Source organism: Ovis canadensis, chromosome 9, assembly GCF_042477335.2.
Source record: "Ovis canadensis isolate MfBH-ARS-UI-01 breed Bighorn chromosome 9, ARS-UI_OviCan_v2, whole genome shotgun sequence".
Classification (NCBI taxonomy): Eukaryota; Metazoa; Chordata; class Mammalia; order Artiodactyla; family Bovidae; genus Ovis; species Ovis canadensis.
Genome location: NC_091253.1, coordinates 30,204,060 through 30,219,792, shown reverse-complemented (window position 1 = coordinate 30,219,792; position 15,733 = coordinate 30,204,060). Strand labels below are relative to the sequence as shown.

The 15,733-nt window shown below is 43.7% G+C and overlaps 1 long non-coding RNA gene across 2 annotated transcripts in view; it reads right to left on the bottom strand.

Annotated features, from left to right (window-relative positions):
* LOC138446161 (uncharacterized) overlaps window positions 1-6,230 on the bottom strand; it is a 33,146-nt gene extending 26,916 nt beyond the window's left edge. Inside the window, exon 1 of one of the 2 annotated variants that reach the window (XR_011259162.1) lies at window positions 5,841-6,230. This is a non-coding gene — a long non-coding RNA (uncharacterized lncRNA). The remainder of the gene's footprint in view (window positions 1-5,840) is intronic. The other variant, XR_011259161.1, reaches the window with a different exon arrangement.
* Window positions 6,231-15,733: the final 9,503 nt, after the last annotated feature.

The following is a 15,733-nucleotide window of genomic DNA, read 5'->3' as shown; positions in this document are numbered from 1 at the left end:
ATATGCCTCTCCTAGCAATTCACTACTCCTGACTCTTCACAGTGAGATATGCTCATTAAAAAAGCAAGATTACCATCCTACAGAAAAGGTATATAGTGATTAATGTTTTATATCAAAATAATTATATTCACTTTACACAATTTAATCAAATCCCTACAATCCTCTCTACCCTCTCCTTCCCCGCTGTGGGGAACATAACCACTTAAACAGTCTCGAGAATTTTTAAAGTATCATCCCCTTTATAAACAGACTGATTAAAAACAAATGTTCAAAACAACATTTAACACACATTAAAAGAAAGTTAAAGAATAAACTCACTTTTCTCTATAGGATATGACACTGGGAAGAAACCAACAACCATCCTCTATCTATCTATGGAGCATTAAAAGTTCCCTCCTAGCACCTGGCTCAAAGCCAACCAGTGACAATTAGTAAAAGGAGGAAGAGGGGACGGAAGTTCAGGATACCAACTAATTCTTCCATAAATCATTCGACCAACATGTACAGCACAGTCACTTCAAGCATATGTAAGATATAGTCCTTAAACAGAAATATAAACGTCTTTATAAGATAAACACCCTCTCCATATGATAAACTCAGTCCAAAACCTAGCATTCAATGCACCATTTCTGGGCACACTCAACACTCCCTAAATTTGCAAAAATAGCCAACTATTCTGCTATAAATTTGTTTGGGATGAAGATAACTCTCTTTGTTATAGTAAAATAAATGTTACCACATGCATTTTAGGGAAACAGTTTAATAAATTACTCACATATTTCTTTCAAATATAAAAGCTGGAGAATTTGTAATCATTAAGAACAAAATAACTTTTTTTTAAAAAAACAACAGCTTTTTACAAATGAAAACATACTTGAAAGTAATCCTACAAAAAGCTACAAAAAATCCTCACATGTAACTAACAATCAAAACAACACCCAATCTCAAACATTTAACTATATATTCAAGTAGAAAGTTTCAGAGTAAAATTTCCATCTCTTTCCCACTTAAGGGAAGTGTTTGAAAACTATCCCACAGACAAAATAGATATTTTTTAGAGACTGTACAACTACTATGTTGATTTCAACAATACATCGAATAAAGTTAACTTAGAACAAACACTAATAGTTAGGAATATTAAATTATATAGTGTTTAATTGTCCTTGTATTAATACAAAGAAGTTCATAAATTATCTCAAGATAAATCTGTATTTTTCCCAAGTTTGTGAAAACTGAAAAAACCCTTCTATTTAGACTAACTTCTGATTAAACAACATTCAATAACAGATTCAAACAGTCTCCCAGATGGAGGAGCTGGGAGAAAATAGAGGACAGTTTTTACAAAAGAACTTTGATGCTAAAGATAAGATGATCCAACACAAAAAACCAGTGTGACCAGAGGCTTTCCCAGTGGCCTTGTGATTAGGACTCCAAGCTGTCACTGCGGGGGGCACAGGTTCAATCCCAGGCTGGGGAACTGAGATTCCACATGCCAGGTAGTGTGCGACCAAGAAATCAAAATAAAAAAACCCAGTGTGACGGGAGTCTGCAAAATATAAACACTGAACAGTAAAACCCTTTAAGGAGAATGAGTAAAATGCAGTTTATGGGATCATCTATGACTAAAAATCTGAACTCAGCCTTTCTTATTTTTAAAATTTTTCTACAAATTTCTGCAGATTACAAGGTCTAAAAACTTTAAAAAATCCTACAGACTTAAACATCTTTATTATATTACATAATACCTTATACTTAAGAAGTCTACCAAACATTTAAGAACCCAATTTTATGTAAAGTATGTTCCACCGATTGCATTTTACAGAAGAAAAAAATTAAATGACATTTTAAAAGTGACATTGGGTTAAATAACGACACTAATAACATAAATCAGCCTTAAGTCCCAATTAAAATTTCTAATCATTACCCCTATTCTCATAGATCTCGGCACAAATATTTTTAAAATGCAGTAGTCTACTTATTTTTTTGCATGTACTTAAAATTTTTTTAAATTACATGCCCTCAATTATGATAAACCCAAGTAATGAAATTTTTACCTATGTTCTAAATTAGCAATCCTTGAGACAGTCCTTTGAGATTAAAAAAGCAAAACAAAACTTGAAAACATTTAACATCACAATTTCAATCTTCATTTTTATTCATTCGTTCAGGAGAGGAACTAAGAGCCTATATTAAAAAATTAATGGCATCATTCAAGCTGTTCCCTTAATTTTTATAATATTCAATTATGCTAAGAGCAATAAAACTGTGCCCATTATTCCAAAGTTGGGCTCTCAATCTATATTCAGCAAGAAAATAGTTTCCTGCTTTCTGTCTAATGCACAAGAACAAGACAAAAAACTACTAAAGTGCTCAAAAGATACTCCAACAACACTTATATACTCAATGCTTAGCTCTTAACCTTCAAATCCCTTCTCTAGGAATAAGATTTCTCTAAAGCTTCGGAGGAAGGGTGAGACTCTTACACAGCCAGGCATGAACAGCATAAAACAAATTTGATTAATTATCCTTAATTAAGTTTGTGTCCAGTTCCTCCCTTCCCCCTTTATCCCAACATAAAGTCTGAGCTAACCCATAAGCAAGTTCTACTCATATTAACTCACATTCCTTTTTTAAAAAAATGTCACCAAAGCCAAATGATTTTGGAATGAAAACTCCCCAAGGACTTCATTCAGTATCTCCTGGGATTCCAAATAAAACCCAACTGCACTAACAAAGAGAGAGAGAGAAAAAAAGCTCCCTTGAAAGTTTCAAGAGTATGCAGTTGTTCTTTTATCAAAATAGATTTTTCACAAGTGACCCAAATAGAATTACAGCTTAGGAAAATCAAACCTTTAATTCTGAAAAATAATTTGCACCTAGAGAAAAATTCCACGTAATGGTTTTCACTGCATGTGGACTTTAGACCAAATCTATTTATTTGGATTTTGCTGAAGTCTGGGTATAACCACTTGTTGGCCTTTGCTGCAGGACCACCGTCCTAGTGAGAGTATCTTACAACAAGCTGCTTTTGATACCTTAGTAACTGTACAACCTTGGGTAGGGTTCCAGACAAACCTGACCATAAAATTTTGGCATTTTAATTAGGTTTCAATGTACTCTGTAAACTGTACAGCACAAATCAGATGGCAATTTTTCCATTCGGTTAAAACCTTACTTAATAGGCAGCATATAAGTGGCACAACTTTGAATTCAGGAAACCCATAAATATTAACTTTGCCCCAAAACACTTTAGGGACAATTCAAGGAACACACTGATAAATCTTAACATTATGTCAAAAATCTGTTCTGAAATTGTTGTATGACAACTATCTTTTCAAAAATCAAATCACATTTGGTAAATAACATATAAAAGGGATAATTATTTGAAGGCACCCTTTAGGGAATCCTTTTTCTAAAATTTAGAATTTTCATGTAACAGAAGTAACCACTACTTGTTTTGTAATCTTACACTTGTAAATATCAAATTTCTTAAAGTTGAGCACAACTGCTTTTCAGGGCCAAATTCTTCCCAGCGTTACTGCGCTTCTCTCTCTCTTTCCCAAGTTTTAAAAATGTCACCCCAAAAACCAGCTGTTCATCTGTAGTAGAATATACAACACTAGAAAAGTCAAAAAATAAATTAAGTGATTCTTTAAAATGTGAAATAGAAATATACGGACTCCCAAAGACAAGTCAATGAACTATTTTTGGCAATGATCACAATAAATGCTGGATTAAAATGATTTTTTTTTGAAAAATCAAGCAACTCATATCTCAAATCACTTTCCCATATGCCTTTGTCACCTGGAGCAAACAATTGAAGAAGTTTATCTCCATGAACGCATGACCTCCACGATGGCACCAAGGTCAACGAGACTTACAGAAGCGGGGATATGCTGATTAAGTACTAATTTGCCCAGTTCTACAGCTCCCTTTAGACACAGAGAAGGAAGGAAGACAAACAAAAATTTATTTATCTAGTACAGGAAATGATGTTCTAAGTCGTAACATTTAAGTACCCCATTACAGGATTGTATACAGACATATGCCAGCAACTGCCATAGGAGTAAAGCCTAAAAGGGGCATCAGAGCACAGAACCAGGTACAAAAATAGCTGCAGAGAAAGAATTAAGATGGTACACTGAAAAATCCTCCCTCACATCTTGTACTGAAAACCTTTGGTATCCTGGCTACGGCTACTAGGACTCCATTTCAAAGTGAGAGCTCTCTCTTCATAGAACTTTTTGAAAATGATGAATAACCAAAGATCCATAAACAACCAAAGCAGCACCCATGTATTAGAAATGCTTAGGTAAGGAGAAAGTTTGTGTAACATATGCGGAGCCTGCCAATTAACATGAAATTCACCAGGTGTCCTGGCGTTCCTGATTCTTTACCAAAGACATTTCCTTAGCGGTCACAATCCTGCACCTTTTACAAACCAGAAATTTTCTTGGATGAGATTTTAAACTCTAAAGCACATTACCCACTTGGTAATCATCTGTTTAAGCTAGACTTCCACTCAAATCTTTATCATGTGAAATTACTCTAATGGAAATTTCCAAACAACTTTCAAACCTGGAAAGAAATTGTTACAGCTAGCACCTGATCTTTCGAAAAGTGACTGTGTGGAGAGCAACTGAACTATGGATGATTCGCTCCAACGTCTGGTAAATAGGTTGCATGCATTACAACAGCGGAAAATTAAAGAGGGAAAAAGAAATGAGCAGAAGCAGTGGTTATTCGCAATCAGCAGAGGACTGCACTGATAGCTCGCTTCCAAGTTACTTTCAGGGAAGCTCCTGATTGGTGGGTGGCACGGGGTCAATGTGATTACTTAACCCTGGCAGTTATAACTAAACTCCACTTTGATGGGCTCCAAAGCTTATTACCAAAAAAAAAAAAAAAAAAAGACGGCTGCTGGAGCATATCAAGTACTTCGGTGTCCTGCCTCTCTGTTTTTCTCGCAGAACCCGGAGCCCTGACACCTGAAACTCATCAGACAAACACCACTTCGTTTCAGGGCTTTAGGGTTTCGTATTTATTATTTTTAAAGTCCACTGGGCATCGATTCAGTTGGGTGGTGGTGATGGTGTGAAAGATTAACCCATTTCCTAACTCCTGACCATTCAAGCAGTTCCCTCTCTCCCAAGTAACTTTTTTTTTTTTTTAAACATTTAGTCCTAAAATAACCATCAGCAACAAACATCCAACACTGGCATGGCAACGTCCACGCCTCATACCCTAATGCTACCCACAGGCAGGTCTGTTCGTCTCCGGTCCCTATGCAGGGGTGGGCTCCCCCTCTCCCTTTAGTCCGGTCCAGCGAGGCTTCCCCCGAGTTTTGCTGTAAAGATCCTCCACTTTCGCTGCCCCGGGGGCAAAAAGCAAGGCGCCTCGTCCCCAGGACGGAGTTTCTCCCAACTGCCCGACAAACATTTCCTGAGAGCTCAGCGGACCCCCCCGCCCCGCGCGCACCTGGCCCGGCCCCTCGCCCCCTTCCCACACTTCACCCCCCGAGAGGGGCCCACTTGCCCTCCCGCCGCCGGTCCCCACGGCCCGGTCGCCCGACCGACTCCCGCCCGGCGGCGGCACTTCCCCGGCCCCGAGCGCCCGGCGCTCCGCGGCCGACCCCGAAGGGCAGGGATGCCAAACGGGGTCCCCCCCGCAGCCCCCCAAACCCGTGAGAGAGACGCCGACCCCGCGACGCCCCCCAGAGGCCGGGGACCGCGCGCCTGTCAGCACCCCCGGAAGGGGTCAGGCAGCGGGCTGAGCCCGCCGGCTGCCCGGGCCGCTCCTGACACCCGGTCTCCCCGCCGCCCGCCCCCCACCGCACTCACCTGGCGGACTCCGGCCGAGGGACCAGCCCAGGGGGTCGGGGGGGGTCTTGGCGCGGAGGCCGCGGGGCCTCCCACCCGCCCGCGCCCGCTCCAGCCGGCGCGCGCCCGTGGCTCGACGCGCGCCCGGAGCGCAGCGGGGAGGAGGGGGCGCGGGGACGCGCGAGCGCCGGGGGAGGGGGCGCCGGGCGCTGGAGGGGGGGGGTCGGGGGCGCGGCGGGAGCAGGGGCTCGGCGGCGTCGGCGGCGAGAAAGCCGTCTCGGCCGCGTCCGTCATGGCGCGCAGCGGCGGCTCCCTCCGGCCTCCCAGCTCCCTCGCCTTTAGTTTGACCTTTCCCTCCAGTGTGTCTGACGGAGAGCGGCGGTGCGCGCGCGTGTGTGCCTGTCTCTCTGTGTGTGTACGCGCGCACGCGCGCGCACGCGTGGGGAAGGGGCCGGGTTCGCTCCGCGACGCCTGACGTCACTGCTATGGCAACGGCAGCCCCGCCCCTTGCCTCCGGTTTTTCTAGTCCCGCCCCCCTCCCAGTGCACGTTCCGGGGCCTCACGTGCTCACTCACACGCTCACACGCACGCACGCACGCACGGACGCACGCTCGGAACGCGCGCGCCCAGATCGTTGGGAGGGGTAGTTGGGAGGTCATCGGGGCCTCCTTGTAGCGTCCCTGAGTTCAACCAATCCGGTGAGGAGAAGCCGAGGGCGGGGCGGGTTCGGCTGACGGAGCGGCGTGAAAAATTTCCCAAGGCAGAGCGAAAACTCTTCCTGAGCGACTGAGCATGCCCGGTGGTGAAAGGGGCGCTTAGCCCGGGGGTTTATGTGGGATGAGGGGAGGCGGTCCGGTAGTCCAGGAATGGGGGACCCAGGGAACCAGTATAGGGCTGCTCAACTGATGCCGAGCTGGGACTGCGCAGTGAGAGACTCAAGCAACCCTGGATTGCCATCTGGCCCCCGCCACTGTTGCTGTGTGACCTTGGGCGTGTTACTTACACACTCTGAACTGAATGTCTTGAGTCAAATGGGATTACTTAGTGGTTGTGAGGATTAAAAGAGAGCGTGGAAAACGCCTCACCTTTCATATGCTGCTGCTGCTAAGTCGCTTCAGTCGTGTCCGACTCTGCGACTCCATTGACGGTAGCCCACCAGGTTCCCCCGTCCCTGGGATTCTCCAGGCAAGAACACTGGAGTGGGTTGCAGTTTCCTTCTCCAATGCATGAAAGTGAAAAGTGAAAGTGAAGTCGCTCAGTAGTGTCCGACCCTCAGCGACCCCATGGACTTCCTGGTTCCTCCGTCCATGGGATTTTCCAGGCAAGAGTACTGGAGTGGGGTGCCATTGAGTAGACCCTAAATAGTATGGAGCCCACAGCCATGAATGAGGACAGAGGACTCGGAGATGAAGAGATTAAGTGACCTGTTCATTCTCAGGTAGAGGCAGAGACCCAGGCTTCAAGTTCAATACTCTTGCCTACATGGCTTTCCCTCAAGGAAGCGGGGTGTGGGTCGAGGGGAGGTGGACCACTAAGAAAAGCATCTGAAGAACTTCCTTTGCTCTCTGGGAATCTCTTTTTAATCCACACCAATGCCCTCTGGACAGCCTTGGTGCAGTTTTTGGAGGGCAGCTCTCTGGCTATGAATTTGCCTGAATAAGCACCAGAATGGCACTTTCCTCAGTTTCCTTGGGGAGCCTCAGTTTTTCCTAAAGTTGTGGTTAAAGTGTAAACACAGTAGCAAGGTCCTCCACAATTTCTGGCTACCAGAGGAAAGATTAACTCAGTTAACCAACATATACCCTGCATCCAATGAGTAGGCAAGAATGCCTTTCCAGCTCACAAAAGACCTGTGACCTCAGGTCTATGCGGGTACCCTATGATTCAGACACACTGGTGATCTCATTCTTCCATGTGCTTCTAGTCCTTTCTCTGACTTCGCTCTTAGTCACTAACTGCCTCGTGGTATTTCTTGAATGCTATAGTACTGTTTAACTCCATATTTGCTGTTAAGTGTTTAAAAGTATTTGTCTCCCTCCCTGTCTTAGAGTCCCCCCAAAATACCTAAGTCTGATCTGGGTAAAGGACATCATCAGCTTCTCAAACATGCTCTATACTCCCTACTTTCCGGAACTCAATTCACTGGAGCCTTTCAAGTTTCAACTAAAACGTACTTCTGTCCAAAAAGCTTTGCTGGATCTACTTAGAATGAAATAGTGCCTTTTTCTGAGTACTTGGTGCATTCCTTGCTTGGGACATTGTTCCTGGTAGACATTGTGTTCTGTGATCTGTGTCCCTCACCTAGAGAAAACTTCTCTGGACATCCACATATGAGTTGGCTCTTCCTATTCCTTGCTCTCATAGCATGTTATGTTGTAATAAGTCATGCCTTACCCATTCCTTTAAGGTTTGATTTATTCACCTTCTCCATCAAATGTAAAAGTCTGAAACTGCAAGAGGTTTTTAGCTCCACTTTGCATTTCCAGCATTAACCTCAGAACCATAACTACAGAATGACTAGCTGTTGAATGCCTGAATGGCTCCTTGCCTACTTCATAAAGTTCTTAGGGGCAGCTTTTGCTTTGTGTTTATATCTCAGAACCAAATATTTTCTGGGAAGTTATAAATCTTTGACTACTCTAAAATGCACCAGAAATTACATGGTCACACTCATGCAATGAAGGAAGGCCTTGGCAGTAGCAGAAGACACTGAGCAGAGCAAGAAGTAGAAGTTCACAGACTTCCCTAGTGGTCCAGTGGTTAAGAATCTGCCTGCCAGTGTGGAGGACACAGGTTCGATCCCTGGTATGGGAGGATTTCACATGCTGCAGGGCTGCTAGGCCCATGCACCACAGCTACTGAAGCCTGTACCCTCTAGAGCTTGTGCTGTGAAACAAGCCACCACAAAAAGAAGCCTGAGCATCAGAACTAGAGAGTAGCTGCTGCTCATTGCAACTAAACAAAGCCTGCACGTAGCTAAAATAACTTAAAAAACAAATAAACAAGAAACTTCCAAAGAAGAAGTAGGAAATCCAGAAAAGAAGAGGTCGTGATTTCTTACTAACTGCTGCTGCAGACCTAGAGAGATTTTCAAATGTTGTTAAGGATAACAGGCAGATTCCTCCAAGTGATACTGCTCCCATAAAGGAGAAAAGTTGTACAAAGAGGAGTCTTGAAAAAGAGATCAAGCAGTGTTTGCTTACTCTGTACTGGTAGCATTTGTTCCATGTGTAGTCCTGGTCTCCCATTGCTGTATTGTTTAACTCCCTATATGTGTGTGTGTGAGTGGATCCCTACCAGGCCTACTCCTCTTATTCCTCACGTGAATGGCACTGCCAGAGTTAGTCGCTCAGTCGTGTCCTACTCTTTGTGACTCCATGGAATGTAGCCCGCCAGTCTCCTCTGTCCATGGAATTCTCCAGGCAAGAATACTGGATTGGGTTGCCATTTCATTCTCCAGGGGATCATCCCGACCCCGGGATCAAACCTGGGTCTCCTGCATTACTGTCTGAGCCTCCAGGGAAGCCCATACACCCAGTGCATGCCAAATTGCTTCAGCAGTGTCTTTTTGTGACCTTAGAGATTGTAACCCACCAGGAAATCCCCTGTCCATGGGGCTTCTCCAGGCAAGAAAATTGGAGTGGGTTGCCATGTCCTCTTCCAGGGGATCTTTCCCACCCAGGGCGTGAACCCACATCTCTTATGTCTCCTGCATTGGCAGGCAGGTCCTTTACCACTAGCCCCACCTGGGAAGCATCCAGTAGCACAAGTCATTCTCAGTTTATCCCCACCTCCATCCTGTTAGTCTCTGAATTCCATAAAGTCATCCTTTTGAATGACGGGGATAGCCATGAACTGCTCCCCATGCCCTCAGCCTTCACAGGATCCCTCATCTGGACAAAACCCTCTTTAACTGGTGTCTTCACCTCATCTTGACTGGTCCAGCCCAACTTCGACTGCACTTTAGAGTCCAGAGAGACTTTTCTGAAAGGCAGAGAATTGACCATGTCATCAAATAGCTTAAAAATCTTCCATGGCTCCTCTGTTCCTCTTTGGGAAAAATGATCAAACTTCATCCTTTTTTTTTTTTTTAACGCTTTATCCTCAGCCAGTTTCTTCAGCCAGGTCTCCCACTACTTTTGCAAGAAATCTTTTGCTCCAGGAATGTTGAATACTTGTAGTTTCTCATACATACCTTGTTCTGTGTATACAAAGGCTCCCCTGCCTAGGATTTTCTGTCCACGCCCTCTCCACCAAGTTAATTGCATTTGTGCTTGCTATGTCTGTGAGGACAGCCATGCTTCATCCCTCTGGCATGACTCTTATTCAGTGGTATGAGTATACCTTATGTGTTCACATGTCTTATCTTCACTAGACTGTGAGCTACTTGAGGGCAGGGGTTTTGGTATATTTCATTCCTGTATGTAACTCTAACACCTACCAGGGGGACTTCCCTGGTGATCCAGTAGCTAAGACTCCCGGCTCTCAATGCAGGCGGCCCAGGTTCAACCCCTGGTAAGGGAATTAGATCCCACATTCCGTGCAACTAAAGATCCTGCATGCCACAGTGAAGATCAAAGATCCCTTGTGCCACAACTAAGACCCGGTGCAGCCAAATAAATAAATAACCACATTTTTAAAAAATGTTGGGTTAGGAAAAAAGACGCTGGGTAAGTGCCTCATTAGAAAGTGAGAAGAACGTTCAGTTCCTATCTGGAGGGATCTCTTGCTCCAGGATTTAGAGGCCCCTAGAGGTGGAGTGGGGCTCCCGCAGAGTTGCAAGCACACTCTCTACTGCGGAACACTCCTCTCTCTCTGGGAGAGTCAGCGTCTTTGACGAGAACATAGACTTGTAGGGAAAGGTGGTGAATGAGAAAGAAGTGGGAAGTGAGAGGCCGTGACTACCCAGTTAGCCGAGAAGCTCAATCGGTCCTGGTGGCGAACAGGGGAACCCGCTGTTGCACCTTCATAACCTGTTCAGACTGATAGACTGAGGTTACTGTGTGGGTAATGCGTACGGCACAACCCTAGGGGAAGCTGTTTCCATGGGTGTCTCTACGAATGACTTCCTCTGTACCGTACTCAACATGTAGCTGTCCTGATTGTGATATATACAAGGCACATCTCTGTCTACTTTGGCAATTTAAAGGATCCCACTTATTCTTTTGATAATACAAATAGATAAATATTTATCGAATGCCCACCAGTTTTCATCTCAAAAACTTAAATGACTTTTATTGTATAGAGTTATTTCTAAGGATCTGTACATATTTTGAAGTACTTACTAGACTGATAGTGTTACCATTCATTTATTAATTCTAATAAGCAACAATTGAGCAGCCAAGTTCCAGGCATGATTCAAGAGGTTGGATTCAACAAATGTGTTGAACAGTAACTATAGGTCTTATATAAAAAACTATAAATATTAACTGAGTCCTTCAAAAATAAAGAGTTTATAGGGGTTTCCCTGGTGGTCCCTGGTGGTCCAGTGGCTAAGGCTCTGAGCTCCTAATGTGCAGAGTTCGATCCCTGATCAGAGAACTAGATCTCACATTCTGCAGCTAGAGATCCCGAGGGCCAAAACTAAGACCTGGCAAAGCTAAATAATTAAATAAATAAATAAATAAAAATGTATGCATTTTTCAGTTTCTTTATGCCCCTTTACATATGAAGATAGTCTCCAAATTCTCCTTATTTCTCTTCAGTAGATAGACACTCATCTACTAAAACCTTGAAATGACATCTAATTCTTGCATTTCAAAAAATCCAATATACTAGGATGCCCCAGTGAATGGAAAGCTTTAACATACTTTTCCCCCACTCCTAGCTCTATCAAGAGAAGGGCCAGAAAGGTTAGTTGGCTTCTTTAAACGTCTCCTGGGAGTACTGGAGAAGCCACCTTTTGTAGAATAAGTTCGTGGCTACATTGTCCAGAAAAGAGGGTATAATCAGACTTGGATTCCTGAATCACTCTGTGGAAGAATGCTGATCTTCAACTACAGACATTTTGGACTGTTAGATGGGCAAGAAATAAATGAAAATGTTGGGGGGGGCAGTTATTTTTTTTAACAGTGAGCTTTACTCTATGGCTTCATTGGAAAAGACCATGTGGCCATATTTACACCCCAAATTTATTGAGCTGCTCATACAAGTAATATTACATTCTCCAGAACCCAGTTAAGAATGGCTCTGTATCCTTGCTTCCAAGTTTTTGATGGCCTAGCTATGTGTGACTGTCACTGCTAGAAAAAAATCATTATGTTCAATTCCAGAAGCCGATAATTAGGCCTCTCAGGAGAAACCAGTAGACACACACAAACACACACACACAGTACTACGTAGACTGTCAGGTAACTTTTACCATTTTAACTATTGTCTTTGTCTGCATCAGCACTCTTTTTTTAGAGCTATCTTTAAAAATTATGTATTTATTTTTGGCTGTGCTGGGTCTTCCCTGCTGCAAAGGCCCTCCTCTAGTTGCAGAGAGCCGGGGCTGCTCTCTAGCTGTGGTGTGCGGGCTTCTCACAGCAGTGGTTTCTCTTTTCGCAGAGCATGGGCTCTAGGGCGGAGAGGCTTCAGTAGTTTGGGCATGTGGGCTGAACAGCTGTGGCTCCTGGGCTTGAGAGCACAGGCTCAAGCCCAAGTGCACGGACTTAGTTGCTTTGCCACATGTGGAATCTTCCTGGACCAGGGCTCGAACCTGTGTTTCCTGCATTGACAGGTGGATTCTCATCCACTGCACCACTAGGGAAGTCCCCTCATTATTATTTTTTTAAGTCAAGAGGTTTAAAGAAGTCTGAAATAATAATCTTGACTATTCACAGAAACTCAGGAAGAATGAATGAGGTGACCCCAGGAAGGGAGGGGCCTTTTTGCGGATTGTCATCTCAGTCTCTCTGCACGGATGGTCTTGTGACCTCAGGTGGCATGCAGCACTGAACCAGGCTTCTGTGTGTGCATGGCCCTCCAGCTCCTCCAGGACTACTCTGCAGCTAGCTGGAGGCAGGGTTTGTTCCTGGGATTTTGTGCGTGTGTCGTGATGAAAGACTGCAGCAGGGCTGAGTGAACTATTCATTCTCCAGGGGATGGGGCTCAGGGTTCCCCCCCCATACTCCCCACCCATCCCCCTCCCCCACCCAGGCCACAATTTTGTCCTGAGACAGGCTGCTCAGTCTTTCTGTTGGGCTGGCAATTTGAGGGAAGCTAGGGGCCAACAGCCATAATGGACTAGAAACTAGGAAGGTGAGTGTTGTTAAATTACAATAACATCCACGCTTCCAGGGAAGCTGCAAAAGTCATTCCTGTCAGATGTGCTCAAAATCAACAGCCAAATTACTCTTGCCAAATGCTCTGAGCTACTGAAGAAAGCCGTGTACTATTTAAATGGTAGCTCCAACCCTCTAGTACCATGCCTGAATAATAATCATGAAAATTCTTATCAGTACCCTCTGTAATGCATGGTAATGATTATTTATTGATTGACTACCACAAGCAAGGTTCTCTTGCAAGTGCTTTAGGTGTGCCAGGATACTTGTCTCATAACAACCTTGCAAGGTTATAAGGAGTAGCCAGAAATAAGAGTTGTTATCCCATCTGATAGATGGGGAAAGAGAAATTCAGGGCACATAAGCAACTTGCTCAGTGTCACCGCAGTGGTGATATCAATTTGATTAAAGTATATTCTTTAGAAAAAAAAATAACTCAGGACTTCTCCATGGGACTTGCCTGGTGATACAATGAATAAGAATCTGCCTGCCATTGCAGGGGCACAGGTTTGATCCCTTATCTGCAAAGATCCTTTATGCGGTGGGCAGCTAAGCCTGGATACCACAACAACTGAGCCCGTGCCCATGAACCACAACTGCTGAAACCCATGCACCCAGAACCTAAGTTCCACAACAAGAGGAGCCACCACAGTGAGAAGTCTCTGCACGTCAATGCAAAGTAATCCCTGCTCACTGCAACTAGAGAAAGTCCGTGCAGCAATGAAGATCCAGCATGACCAAAAATATACAAATAAAACTTCTGTTTGTAAAAGTTAATTACAAGCTCAGGGATATTTTAAACAAACTTTTTACTGGAAAAAAAAGTTATGATGGTAAAGATTAAAAATCAAGAGGTAGCTTCATTAAGCAACTCCTATCATGAGTAATTTGGAATGAAAGGGTTTTTGAATGATCTCTACCTTAGTTTCCTTAGAGAAGAGCCAAGTTCTTAATAAGCATGTCTGCAAAAGAGGAGGAACCTGGGGCTGAATCTTATTTATAGAGGCAAAGGGTTATTTTTATTTCAACCTCAGAGTCTTACTCTCCTCTTGAATTCACCAGTTAATGCAGGAATAGCAAATGATGTGGAGATGAAGTCTGAGTTGTCTAGGTCCGACTTGCCCTACTGGAAATCCTTAATTTAGGCGTAAGGCAGGTTTATGCAGGTATATGCTGCCATATAATAGCTTTAGTCCACAGCAGGATTTCATAGTCAAGCTGTGGAACAAGTATAGGTAAATTACGTTTAGTATAGTGGTCCTTAGGGCTTCCCAGGTGGCTCAGTGGCAAAGAATCTGCTTGTGAATGCAGGAGACTCTGGAGACAAAGTTTTAGTCCCTGGGCTGGGAAGATCTCCTGGAGGAAGAAATGACAGCCCACTATGTATTCTTGCTGGGAAAATCCCATAGACAGAGGGGCCTGGTGGGCTATAGTCCATGGGGTTGCAAAGAGTCAGACACGACTGAGCGACTAAGCACACGCACTTAATAGTCCTTCAGGATCCCAGGGGACTAGGACTTCCACAGACACCAAAATCCACGAATGCTCGAGTCCCATATATGAAATGGCATATCATTTGCATTTGACCTACACACATACTTTAAATCATCTCTAGATTGCTTATAATATCTAATACCATGTAAATGCTATGTAAATAGTTGCAAATACAATGTAAATGTTATGTAAATAGTGCAGTGCATGGCAGATTCAACTTTAGCCTTTTGGAGCTTTCCGAAATTTTTTTTTTTTTCCAAAATATTTTCAACATATGGTTGGTTTAATCCCCGATTCAGAATCTGTGGCTAAGGAGGTCTGGAGGTCAATGGTAATTGATTTAATTAAAATGGGGCAAGTTTATAGCCGTGCTACAGCCTGCTCGTACTTGTTCACAAAGCTGACTGCACACAACGCTTCCTAATTCTGCATTTAGTGACATCTCATTGGTATTTTTAAATCAGCCATTGCAGGAGTATTTACCTTATGTAAATTGGCAAATGCTATAAATCAGAACTTTTATTCCCCAAGAGGTAGTTGTTAAACATTCACCAGAACACTACTGGGTAGATTGTATCATTTGCTCAAAAATATCTGCTGTCAGCTTAGAGAATGAACTTATGGTTGCCTGTATAAACTGCTGTATTTAAAATGGAAAACCAACAAGGACCTACTGTATAGCACAGGGAACTCTGCTCAGTGTTATGTGGCACTGTGGCTGCGGAAGGAGTTTTGGGGAGAATGGAGACATGTATGACTGAGTTCCTTTGCCATTCACCTGAAACCAACACAGTACTGTTAATCTGTCCTCGATCTTTTTCAGCATTAGGATCTTTCTCAGTGAGTCGGCCCTTTGCATCAGGTGGCCAAAGAATTGGAGCTTTAGCTTCAGAATTAGTCCTTCCAATGAATATTCAGGGTTGATTTCCTTTAGGATTGACTGGTTTGATTAAGTGACAAAGTTTAATTAAAACTCATTCTTGTACCAAGGACCAACAGAAGGCATGGTCCCTCTATGGAAACCTCTCAATGGATGAAGGTGGCACCCATTAAATCTTTTCAACTGGACAAAATGACTCCAGGAAAAGAGTATAAGTGTGGTTTTGCCACCGAAGAAAAATAAACTCAAAATACTTGCAGCTAAGTCTAGAGAGA